Here is a 12049-nt window from a genome sequence, read left to right as displayed (position 1 = left end):
CATAACAACGTGGACTGCATGAGTGTAAAATGATGAACTGTAGAACAAACAGCCTGAGTCTTTTATTCAGGATAGTTGATAATAATCTTATGTACATCATTGTTTTGTCAAAATTACTGCCCATAAGCAAGAAGACTAGAGTGTATTATAGTGCATTTGAAAGTTATGCAGTGTGTCAGCAATAGTTTGGTGTTTCAACTAAAAATAGTTTACTGTGCATAGTCTTAATTTTCTCAAATTACAAAGTTTTTGTGTACACAAACCAAAAATGACAACCAGCAACAGAGAAAAATGTCAAATGATAATATAAAGATTTTTTTTTAATGATTTTATGTAAAAAGAAGCATTTTTATGCATGTTGCAGTCAAACAGACTGGACAGAAATGTTGAGCCTAAAATGTCACACAAACACATGAGCTCATTATGTGGCTTGACTTGACTACTTGTGACTTGCTCAACAGTGTCATGTTCCCACTTCTGCTTCAAACAGCAGCACAGTAAGAGTTTTATTTGTTTTCTGACAGTAAAATGTTTTAAAAGCAGCATTTTCTGTGCTGTGAGACGGAATGTGTGTCACTAGAATATCATAATGAGCATTCTAATATATGCGAATTCTAGAACTACCAGCACATTATCATAATGTAAAAATTCTACACTGTCCACTCAGTCTCACTCAGATCTTGAACTGAAAGGCAGTTTTTTTTCAGTGGGAATATATCTTCAAATCTTCAGTCATCTGTTTCTTCATATTCGATGGGATCTTTGTTGGGTTGATACACATGGAGAGTAGACACAGCGGGAGAAGCATGGTAAGATTTTCTCATTTGAAGATGGCAAACCTTTAGGCAAACATTGACTGTAATTTAGGATTGCACTTATCTGGGACAGCTTACTTTTTCTCTCATGTCTTTGTATTTGCCTCAGGTTTCAACAAATTAATTAAATGTTGTCTTTCTGGAAAGCAATTAGATTTTCATACAGTTTGATAACTAAAGTTAATGCCTCACTTAAAAAAATAATGTCAGTCTGTGTAAGAATCTGCTCCCAACCAACCCCCAAATACCCCAAAATACACTTTATTGCATATTTTAATTGATATGCATTAAATACAGGATTGATTTCATGATTGAAACAGGGTTTCTCTCCAGTTTGTGACATATGTTTATTGTGTGCACTGTGACATTTAATTGAATCTCAGGATCCTAAAACAGATCCTCTTTTTTTGCTGCTGTTGACCCATTGACTGAAAGTATACTGCGTAACCACCAATGTTTGTGTGAAAAGTCTAATTCATATTAGTTTAAATCATGTAATTTACTCATCTTATTTCTATTCCTACTTATTTTCTATTATTATCTTATTTCACATGTATATTCTTTCATCTCAACCGTATAAAAATTGCACTGTAATTGATCTAGATTTCCCAACATTCACCACTGACAGGAAAAGGTGTGGTGGTGTGGTGTTACTGTTTGCAGTATTTAAATAAAAAACACACACACACAAAATGCAATAATGTTACATAAACTATAAATCTATGGAAGATTTTAGTAGGTTATTCATGAAATGCAGTGGACTAAACATATGTTTTAGTTTGCTAGATGAGTTCAGTGGTGGAGATCACACACTGAAGTACTGTAGTGAAGTACTGTACTTCAGCATCTCTATTTTATGCTACTTTATACTTCCACTCCACTATAATAGAAAATGTTATATTCTTACTCCACTATATAAAATATTATATTATGTACAATACATTAAACCACCCAACAGTATATAAAATAGTTAAAATTAGATCCACCTTGACCAGCAACATTAAAATGCTGCATGTTACATGTATGAGTACTTTTACTTTTCATACTTAAAGTAGCCTATATTTTTCTAATATGACTTACTAATTAATACAGGACTTTTACTTGTACTGGTGTACAGTATTCTTATTTTATTGCAGTATTGCTACTTTTACTTGAGTTAAGGATCAGGAAATACTTCCTCCACAAGTGATTGGACTGAAACACATGTTACTCAAACATGACAATACAATGTTTGTTTCTTCATATTCACACAAAATTCAAAAGTTATGTGAATTAAGATAATAATCAGTGAAGTAAAGATAAATCTAAAGTCTAAATCTAATATTGATTCCTGGCTCTGTATCTCTGTCTTTTTTTTATTTTTTAACACTTCCTGTATATTTCTGTCTTTTTGGCATTTATAGGAGAGTCCAGGGTGGTGATGCTGCTTGCAGAAATGGAAGTGGAGGCACCTTCAAACTTTCTGTCAGCTGAAGAAGGAGGAGAGATGAGATAGAGGGCTTGCATCAGAAAGGTGGACACAACCTTTTCAGAAGCTTGCCTTGGAGAAAAAAAGCCTCACAAAGAAGACGAAGGCAGACGGTGACGGCAAAGACAACAACGCTACCGTCTGACTGGCTCCAACAGGCAGGGAAGCATCGTTCGCTTACCTTATACTGTTCTTCTCCTTCATTTCCCTCCTTCACTCATCTACCCTTGCTGTCCTTCTTCTTCTCTCTGTGACCTATCTCTCCTCAGTCTTCAACTTCCTCCCTTTAAACATCTACCTTTCCTCTTGTTTCTTTACCTGTTCATTCTTTCCACCTTTCATCTCCTTCTATCACCTGTCCACCTTGATTTTGCTCCATAACTCATCTACTGTTCCTCTCTTTCCTTTCATGTTTTGTCTTTCATTTCTTTTACCCTCCATGGCCTTTAACTCCTATCCTTTATTCTACATTCCTCCTCTCCATTTTTTTCACTTGTTTTACCCATCTACCCTTCCCCTCTTTTATCTCCTATCTTTACCTTACGTCTTTACGTCTTCCTTTTCTTCATCCTCCCTCATTTTTCTCTCCACTGTTTCTTTCCTTCATCTCATATCCTTTCCTTCTCAACCTTTTTCCATCTTTCATCATTCATCTTCACCTCATTCTTTATTTTCCATTCCTCCTGTCCTCCACCTTTCTCGTTTTACCCATCCGACCTTCCCGTCCTTTATCTCTTACCTTTACACTATTCTTTTTCTTTATTCTTTAACCATCCACCCTTTCTCTCCTTCATTCTCCACCCCTTAACACCTCCACTCTTCCTCCTTCATTTTTCTTACTTTCCTCTCTTCCTTTCCACTACATCTTCCTCCCTCTCCCATCCACTTCTCTTCTGTCATCTTCTATCCTTTACATTTCCCCCTGTCTTCTTATTCATTTCCCTTCCTTTTCCTTCTTCTTCATATTCCTTTCTCTATTTCTCAACATCATCTCTTTAATTCATTCTTTATGTTCCTGTCTTTCATCTTCCTTCTTCTCCCCTCAACCCTTCCTATCCTTCATCATTCTTCCTGTATCTCTCCGGTCTTTCTCTCGTTTCTTCGTATCCTTCATCTCTTATCCTTTTTTCAACCCTTTCCATCCTTCATCTCCTTGTCCAATCCACCCTTTCTCTCATTCATCCTCCACCTTTTTCACCTCCACACTTCCTGTCCTTTTCTTTCTTTCCCTTAAATGCTACTTCCAACTTCCTTCCTCTACCTCTCCACTTTTCTATCCCTCATCTTCTTCCTTTACTGCTCCACCTGCTTTAACTTTCATCTTATTTATCCTCCCTCTCCTACCCTCCCTCAACTGTTTTCTGTTGATCTTCCTCATTTGTTCTTCCTCTCTCATCCTTTTGATCTTCCTGTTTCTCCTCTCCTTCCTCTGCCTCTTTGTCTTTCACCTCTCCACCTTCCATCTGCTTCGACTCATATGCTTTGTTCTCCATTCCTCCTGCCCTTCATTTTTCTCATTTTACCCATCCACTCTTCCCCTCCTTCATCTCCTAACTTTACCTTTACACTACTCTTTTTCTTGATTCTTTAACCATCCCTCCTTTACGTCCCTAATTCTCCTTCCTTCCTTTCCACCCTTCCCCTCATCTCCCTTTCTCCTGTCAACTGTTCATCTCTTACATCTTCCTCCATCCAAGTCTTCTCTTTCAGCTTCCTTCATCTTTCTATCCTTTCTATCTCAGGGCTGAATATGTTTATTACAGTCTGCTAAATGATATTGTTGGTGTATAGACGGGGCTGTTTGTAGTGAGGGGGAGGAGGGTCTCTGTATATGTATCTGAATGTGAAGGCTTGATGTCATGTTTTTGCATTTTTGTTGAAATACCTCTCCATCCTTCCCTCTTCTCTTTTCTATCTTTTATTTACCTTCATCTTCTATCCTTTTACTGCAAAATCTTTATCTTCCTTCATTTGTCCATGTACATTTCATCTCTTTCAACACCTCCCTCTCCCATCCACCTCTCATCTTCTATCCTTTACATTTCCCTCTGTCCTCTTATTCATTTTTTCCCTCAACCCTTCCTGTCCTTCATTATTCTTATCTTTCTGGCCTTTCTCTCATTTCTTTACCTATTCACTCTCCATCTCACTCCTTAATTCATCTACTCTTCCTCTCATTCATGTTTTCTCTTTCACCTCTCCACCCTCCATCTCCTCCAACTCATATTCTTTGTTTTCCATTCCTCCTGTCCTTCATCTTTCTGGTTTTACTCATCCACCCTTCCCCTCCTTCATCTCCTACCTTTACACTATTCTTTTTCTTGATTCTTTAACCATCCACCCTTTCTCTTCATCTTCCTTCATTTTCCTCTGCACTTTTTCTATCCTTCATCTCTTATCCTTAGATTCTCAAGCCTTTCCATCTTTCTCTCCTTCATCCTCCACCCTTAAAATCTCCTCTCTTCCTGTCCTTCATTCTTCTTATTTTCCCTTTCATACTCCTTCCATCCTCCACATTATTTCCTTTCACTCTTCACCCTTTCTTTTATTTCCTATCCTTTACATCTCCATGCTTCCTATCTTTAATCTTGTTTCCTATACCTTTCCACCCTCTACCTATTTCCACTCTTCACCTCCTTCAACTCATATTCTTTATTTTCCATTCCTCCTCCTGTTCATCTTTCTCTTTTAACCCTTTCAACCTTCCTGTCCTTTTATCTCCTACTTTTACACTATTCTTTTTCTTGATTCTTTAACCATCCACCCTTTCTCTTCATCTTCCTTCATTTCCTCTCCACTTTTCTATCCTTTGTCTCTTATTCTTTGGATTGGAGAAGGAGATGAAAGATGGAAAGGGTTGAAAATCACCCTTTCTCTCCTTCATCCTCCACCCTTAACATCTCCACTCTTCCTGTCCTTCATTCTTCTTATTTTCCCTTTCATACTCCTTTCATCCTCCACATTGTTTCCTTTTCCTCTTCAACCTTTCACTCTTTTCTCTTACCTATCCTACTCCTTCATCTTCCTTTCTTCCACCCAACCTCTCCTGTGTCTTTCCATTTTCCTTCATTTATCTCTCTACCCTTTCTATCCTTTTTCCTCTTTTACATCTCCACACTTCCTAACTTCAATCTTGTTTCCTATACCACTCCACCCTCAACTGTTCCTCCCCTGCATCTTTCTCACTCTTCTACTTTTTCCTTTAGACATCATCCTTTTCTCTCATTTCTTTATTCAGTCACTCTCTCCATCTCATCTCACTCCCTAACTCATCTACTCTTCCTCTCTTTCATGTTTTCTTTCACCTCTCCACCCTCCATCTCCAACTCCTAACCTTTATTCTACATTCCTCCTCTCCTTCATCTTTCTTGTTTTACCCGTCCATCCTTCCCCTCCTTACTCTTCTGTCTTTACTGTTTTTCTGTTTATTGATCTACTTTCATGTCCTTAATTTTCCTTCATTTCTTCATCTCCCTGTCTCTCATCAACTTTTCCTGTCCTGCTTCTTCCTCCCTCTCTCATCCACCTCTCTTCTGTCATCTTCTATCTTTTACATTTCCCCCTGTCCTTCTTCATATTCCTTTCTCTATTTCTCCTTTCTCTTTAATTCATTCTTTATGTTCCTTCCACCCTTCCCCTCTTTCATCTCTTTAACATCAACTTTACTTTTACGCTATTCTTTAACATCCACCCTTTCTCTTCATCTTCCTTCATTTTCCTCTCCACTTTTTCTATCTTTCATCTCTTATCCTAAAATTCTCAACCCTTTCCATCTTTCATCTCCTTTGTCCTCCACCCTTAACATCTCCTCTCTTCCTATCCTTCATTCTTCTTACTTTCCCTCATACTCCTTCCATCCTCGTTCTTTCCCTCTTCACCCTTTCTCTCTTATTTTCTATCCTTTACATCTCCACGCTTCCTATCTTTAATCTTGTTTCTTACACCTTTCCACCCTCTACCTATCCTGCTCCTTCATCTTCCTCTCTATTCTTTCTCTCCTTAATCCCTCTGTTTCATCCATCCACTTTTCCTTTCCTTTATATTCTATCATCTTCCACCGTTGTATCATTAAACTTAGTTTTTCTCTCACCCTCTCTCCTTTACACCTCTACTCTTCCTGTCCTTCTCTTTCCTAAATGTTCCTTCCACTTCCTTCCTCTGCCTCTCCACCTTTCTATCCCTCATCTCTTCTTCCACTACTTTTCCTCTCCATCTTCATCTCCATCATTTTTCCTTCATGGATGGGAGGTAGGGCTCTCTCCCATCCTCCTTCACTTGATTTTCCTTTCTTCTTCCTTCCTTTGCCATCCATCTACCCAGCCTCTCCTTTCTTTTCTTTCCTTTTTCTTTTACTTCTTCACCCTATTCTTTCTCTTCCTTGCTCTACCATCCTTCCTGTCCATTTTCCTTCCTTTCCTTACATCTTTCTTTCCTTTACCTCTTCATCCTTTCAGTTCTTCATGAATGGAAGGGATTTTTTTTTTCATTTAACCATCCACCCTTCTTTTCATCATTACTTACATCTCCACCTTCCTGTCCTTTTTTCCTTCATTTCTTCATCTCCCTGTCTCTCATCAACTTTTCCTCTCTTCCTTCTTCCTCCCTCTCTCATCCACCTCTCTTCTCCATCATCTTCTATCCTTTACATTTCCCCCTGTCCTCTTATTCATTTTCTTCCTTTTCCTTCTTCATATTCCTTTCTCTATTTCTCCAACACACCATTTCTTTAATTCATTCTTTATGTTCCTGTCTTTCATCTTCCTTCTTCTCCCCTCAACCCTTCCAATCCTTCATCATTCTTCTTGTATCTCTCCAGCCTTTATATCAGTTGTCTCTCCACCATTGCTCTTTCATCTCCATTCCTCGCCATCCACCCTTCCTCTCCTTCATTCTCCCTCCTTTCCTCTCTGTTCTTCTTCTTTCTCATCTCATTATTTACTCTCCACTTCCTGTCCTTGATATTCTTTTACCTCTCCGTCTCCCTTTCTTTCCCACCAACTCTTTCTCTCCTCCCTTTTCCTCTCCATCCTTTCTCTCCTTTACCTTCTTTCAACTGTATCTGTAGTTTTCTTTTTCCTTTACCGCTCCACCCTTCACTTCCTTCTCCCTCTCACTCCCCTCAACTATTCCTCTCCCACATCTTTCTCACTCTTCCACTTTCTTCCTTCAGACATCATCCTTTTCTCTCATTTCTTTATTCAGTCACTCTCTCCATCAACATCTTGCTCCCTAACTCATCTACTCTTCGTCTTTCATGTTTTTTCACCTCTCCATCTCCAACTCCTATCCTTTTATTCTACATTCCTCCTCTCCTTCATCTTTCTTGTTTTACCCATCCATCCCTCCCCTCCTTAATCTTCTGTCTTAACTGTTTATTGATCTACTTTCTTGTCCTTTTTTCCTTCATTTCATCTGCCTGTCTCTCATCAACTTTTCCTCTCCTACATCTTCCTCCTTCTCCCATCCACCTCTCTTCTGTCATCTTCTATCCTTCACATTTCCCCCTGTCCTCTTATTAATCTCCCTCCCTTTTCCTTCTTCTTCATATTCTCTTCTCCATTTCTCAACATCATCTCTTTAATTCATTCTTTATGTTCTTGTCTTTCATCTTCCTCCTTCTCCCCTCAACTCTTCCTGTCCTTCATCATTCTTCCTGTATCTCTCCGGTCTTTCTCTTGTTTCTTCGTATCCTTCATCTCTTATCCTTTTTTCAACCCTTTCCATCTTTCATCTCCTTGTCCAATCCACCCTTTCTCTCATTCATCCTCCACCTTTTTCACCTCCACTCTTCCTGTCCTTTTCTTTCTTTCCCTTAAATGCTACTTCCAACTTCTTTCCTCTACCTCTCCACTTTTCTATCCCTCATCTTTGTCCTTTACTGCTCCACCTGCTTTATCTTTCATTTATCTTTCTCATTTACCCTTTATTTTCTTAATCACATTTTGTCTTCCATCTTCCTCCCTTCACATCTGCAAAATTTCTATTCTTCACCTTCCTACTTCTACCATCCACCCTCTCACCATCACTTTCTTTCCTTTTCTTCCACCGTGCTTCCTTTATCTAATGACCTTTGCTCTTCCTCCTCAACTAATTGACTTTTCTATCCTTCATGGATTGGAGGAAGATCTTCTTGGATCTTCTTCCTTTCTTTCACCATCCTTCCTTTCCCCTCCACTCTTCCTCTGCTTGATCTTACTTCTTTCCTCTCTGTCGCCCTCTGTCGCTTATCCACCTTTTGTCTCTTTCAACTTCTCTCCATCCTTTCTATCCTTCATAGATGGGAGGTAGGGCTCTCTCCCATCCTTCATCCTTTCGTCTTTCACCTCTCCACCTTCCATCTGCTTCAACTCATTCTTTGTTCTCCATTCCTCCTGCCCTTCATCTTTCTCATTTTACCCATCCACTCTTCCCCTCCTTGATCTCCTAACTTTACCTTTACACTATTCTTTAACATTTCCTCTCCACTTTTTCTATCCGTCATCTCTTATCCTTAGATTCTCAAGCCTTTCCATCTTTCTCTCCTTCATCCTCCACCCTTAACATCTCCTCTCTTCCTGTCCTTCATTCTTATTTTCCCTTTCATGCTTATTCCTCATTCTTTCCCTCTTCACCCTTTCTCTCTTTTATTTCCTATCTTATCTCCATGCTTCCTACCTTTAATCTTGTTTCTTACACCATTCCACTCTCTACCCATCCTGCTCCTTCATCTTTCTCTCTATCCTTTCTCTACTTAATCCCCCTGTTTCACCCATCCACTTTTCCTTTCCTTTATCTTCTATCATCTTCCACCATTTTATCTTTAAACTTAGTTTTTCTCTCACCCTCTCTCCTTTACACCTCTACTCTTCCTGTCTTTTTCTTTCTTTCTCTTAAATGTTCCTTCCACTTCCTTCCTCTGCCTCTTCACCTTTCTATCCCTCATCTCTTCTTCCACTACTTATCCTTTCCATCTTCATCTCTATCCACCCATCCTCTTATTTCTTTTCCTTCCCTTTTCTTTTACCTCTTCACCCTTTCTATTTTTGTCTTACTTGCTCTACCATCCTTCCTGTCCATTTTCATACCTTTCCTTACATCTTCTTTTTTTCCTTTACCAACTCTTTCCATCTTTCATCTCCTTCTCCAATCCACACCTTCTCTCCTTCATTCTCCACCCTTAACACCTCCACTCTTCCTGTCCTTCATTCTAATTACTTTCCCTTTCATACTCCTTTCATCCTCCACATTCTTCCCTTTCCCTCTTCACTCTTTCTTTTATTTTCTATCCTTTACATCCCCATGCTTCCTATCCTTATTCTTGTTTCCTATACCATTCCACCCTCTACCTATCCTGCTCCTCCATCTTCCTTTCTTCCTCTCTATTCTTTCTTTCCTTAATCCCCCTGTTTCATCCATCCACTTTTCCTTTCAGTTATATTCTTTCATCTTCCACTGTTGTATCTTTAAATTTTTATCTTCCTTTGTTTAACTATCCCTCCTTTCTGTTCTGCTATTCCTTCCTTCCTTTCCACACATCCTCTTATCTCCCTTTCTCCTGTCATCCTTTTCTTTCCTCAATCTTCCTCCCTCTCCCATCCAAGCTTCATCTTTCTTCTTTCCTCTCTACTCTTTAAATCTTTCATGTTCCTGTCTGTCTTCTTCTTTCCTCTCTTATCCATCCATCCCTTCATCTCCCCTCCACTCTTCCTCTCCTTTATTTTTTTCCTCTTCCATGCTCCTCTCATCCTCCTCCTACATTCCTTCATTTATCTCTCCACCTTTCTATCCTATTTCCTCTTTTACATCTCCACACTTCCTAACTTTAATCTTGTTTCCTATATCACTCTACCTTCTATCATCCAGCTCCTTCATCTTTTCTTCCTCTCCATCCTTTCTCTCCTTTACCTTCTTTCAACTGTATCTGTAATTTTCCTCCTCTTTCCTTTACCTCTCCAACCTTCACTTCCTTCTCCCTCTCACTCTCCTCAACTGTTCCTCTCCTGCATCTTTCTCACTCTTCTACTTTTTTCCTTTAGACATCATCCTTTTCTCTCGTTTCTTTACTCCGTCACTCTCTCCATCTCATCTCACTCCCTAACTTGTCTACTCTTCCTCGCTTTCATGTTTTCTTTCACCTCTCCACCCTCCTTCTCCAACTATCCTTTTATTCTACATTCCTCCTCTCCTTCATCTTTTTTGTTTTACCTGTCTATCCATCTTCTGTCTTTACCTTTATGCTATTCTGTTTCTTGATCAACTTTCTTTAACATCCACCCTTTCTTTCTTCGTCCTCCATGTTTCTTTCCTTCATCTCATATCCTTTCCTTCTCAACCCTTTCCATCTTTCATCTTCATCTCCAGTCCACCCTTTCTCTCCTTCACCCTCTCTCCTTTACACCTCCACTCTTCCTGTCCTTTTCTTTCTTTCCCTTAAATGCTCTTTCCAACTTCCTTCCTCTACCTCTCCACCTGTCTATCCCTCATCTTTGTCCTTTACTGCTCCACCTGCTTTATCTTTCATTTATCTTTCTTATTTATCCTCCCTCTCCTACCCACCCTCCCTCTACTTTGTTTTCTGTCCATCTTCCTCATTTGTTCTTCCTCTCTCATCCTTTTGATCTTACTGTCTCTCTTCTCCTTCCTTTGCCTCTCCACCTTCCCTTTCCTTCCTTTTCCTTTGTATTGCATCCTTCTTAGTCATCCTTCATCTTCCATCTTCCTCCCTTCACATCTCCAAAAATTCTATCCTTTGCCTTTCTACTTCTACTATCCACTCTTTCCTTTCTTTTCCTTCCCTTTTCTTTTACCTCTTCATCCTTTCAATTCTTCATGAATGGAAGGGATTTTTTTACAATCTTCTTTGATTTAACCATCCACCCTTCTTTTCATCATTATTTACATCTCCACCCTCCTGTCCTTTTTCCCCTCATTTCTTCATCTCCCTGTCTCAACTTTTCTTCTCTTCCTTCTTCCTCTCTTCTCCATCATCTTCTGTCCTTTACATTTCCCCCTGTCCTCTTATTCATTTCCCTCCCTTTTCTTTCTTCTTCATATTCCTTTCTCTATTTCTCAAACACACCATTTCTTTAATTCATTCTTTATGTTCCTGTCTTTCATCTTCCTTCTTCTCCCCTCAACTCTTCCTATCCTTCATCATTCTTCCCATATCTCTCCGGCCTTTCTCTCATTTCTTTACTCATTCACTCTCTCCATCTCATCTCGCTCCCTAATTCATCTACTCTTCCTCTCATTCATGTTTTCTCTTTCACCTCTCCACCCTCCATCTCCTCCAACTCTAGCATTCCACCCTCTACCTATCTTGCTCCTTCATCTTCCTCTCTATCCTTTCTCTCCTTAATCCCCCTGTTTCACCCATCCACTTTTCCTTTCATTTATATTCTATCATCTTCCACTGTTGTATCTTTAAACTCAGTTTTTCTCTGAGCCTTTCTATCCTTCATGGATGGGAGGAATTTTTATCTTCCTTTATTTAACCATCCCTCCTTTCTGTCCCTAATTCTTCCTTCCTTCCTTTCCACACTTCCTCTCGTCTTCCTTTCTCCTGTCAACCATCTTTCCTCAATCTTCTTCTCCCTCTCATCCAAGCTTCATCTTTCTTCTTTCCACTCTATCCTTTAAATCCTTCATGTTCTGGTCCTTCTTCCTTCCTCTCCCATCCATCCATCCCTTCATCTCTCTTCCACTTTTCTCTCCTTCATGTTTTTCCTCTTCCATGTTCCTCTCATCCTCCTCCTTCAATCCTACATTTACCTCTCCAGCCTTTCTA

This window comes from Thunnus albacares, chromosome 2, assembly GCF_914725855.1.
Source record: "Thunnus albacares chromosome 2, fThuAlb1.1, whole genome shotgun sequence".
In the NCBI taxonomy this organism is placed as follows: domain Eukaryota; kingdom Metazoa; phylum Chordata; class Actinopteri; order Scombriformes; family Scombridae; genus Thunnus; species Thunnus albacares.
Note: the sequence above shows the minus strand (reverse complement) of the source record.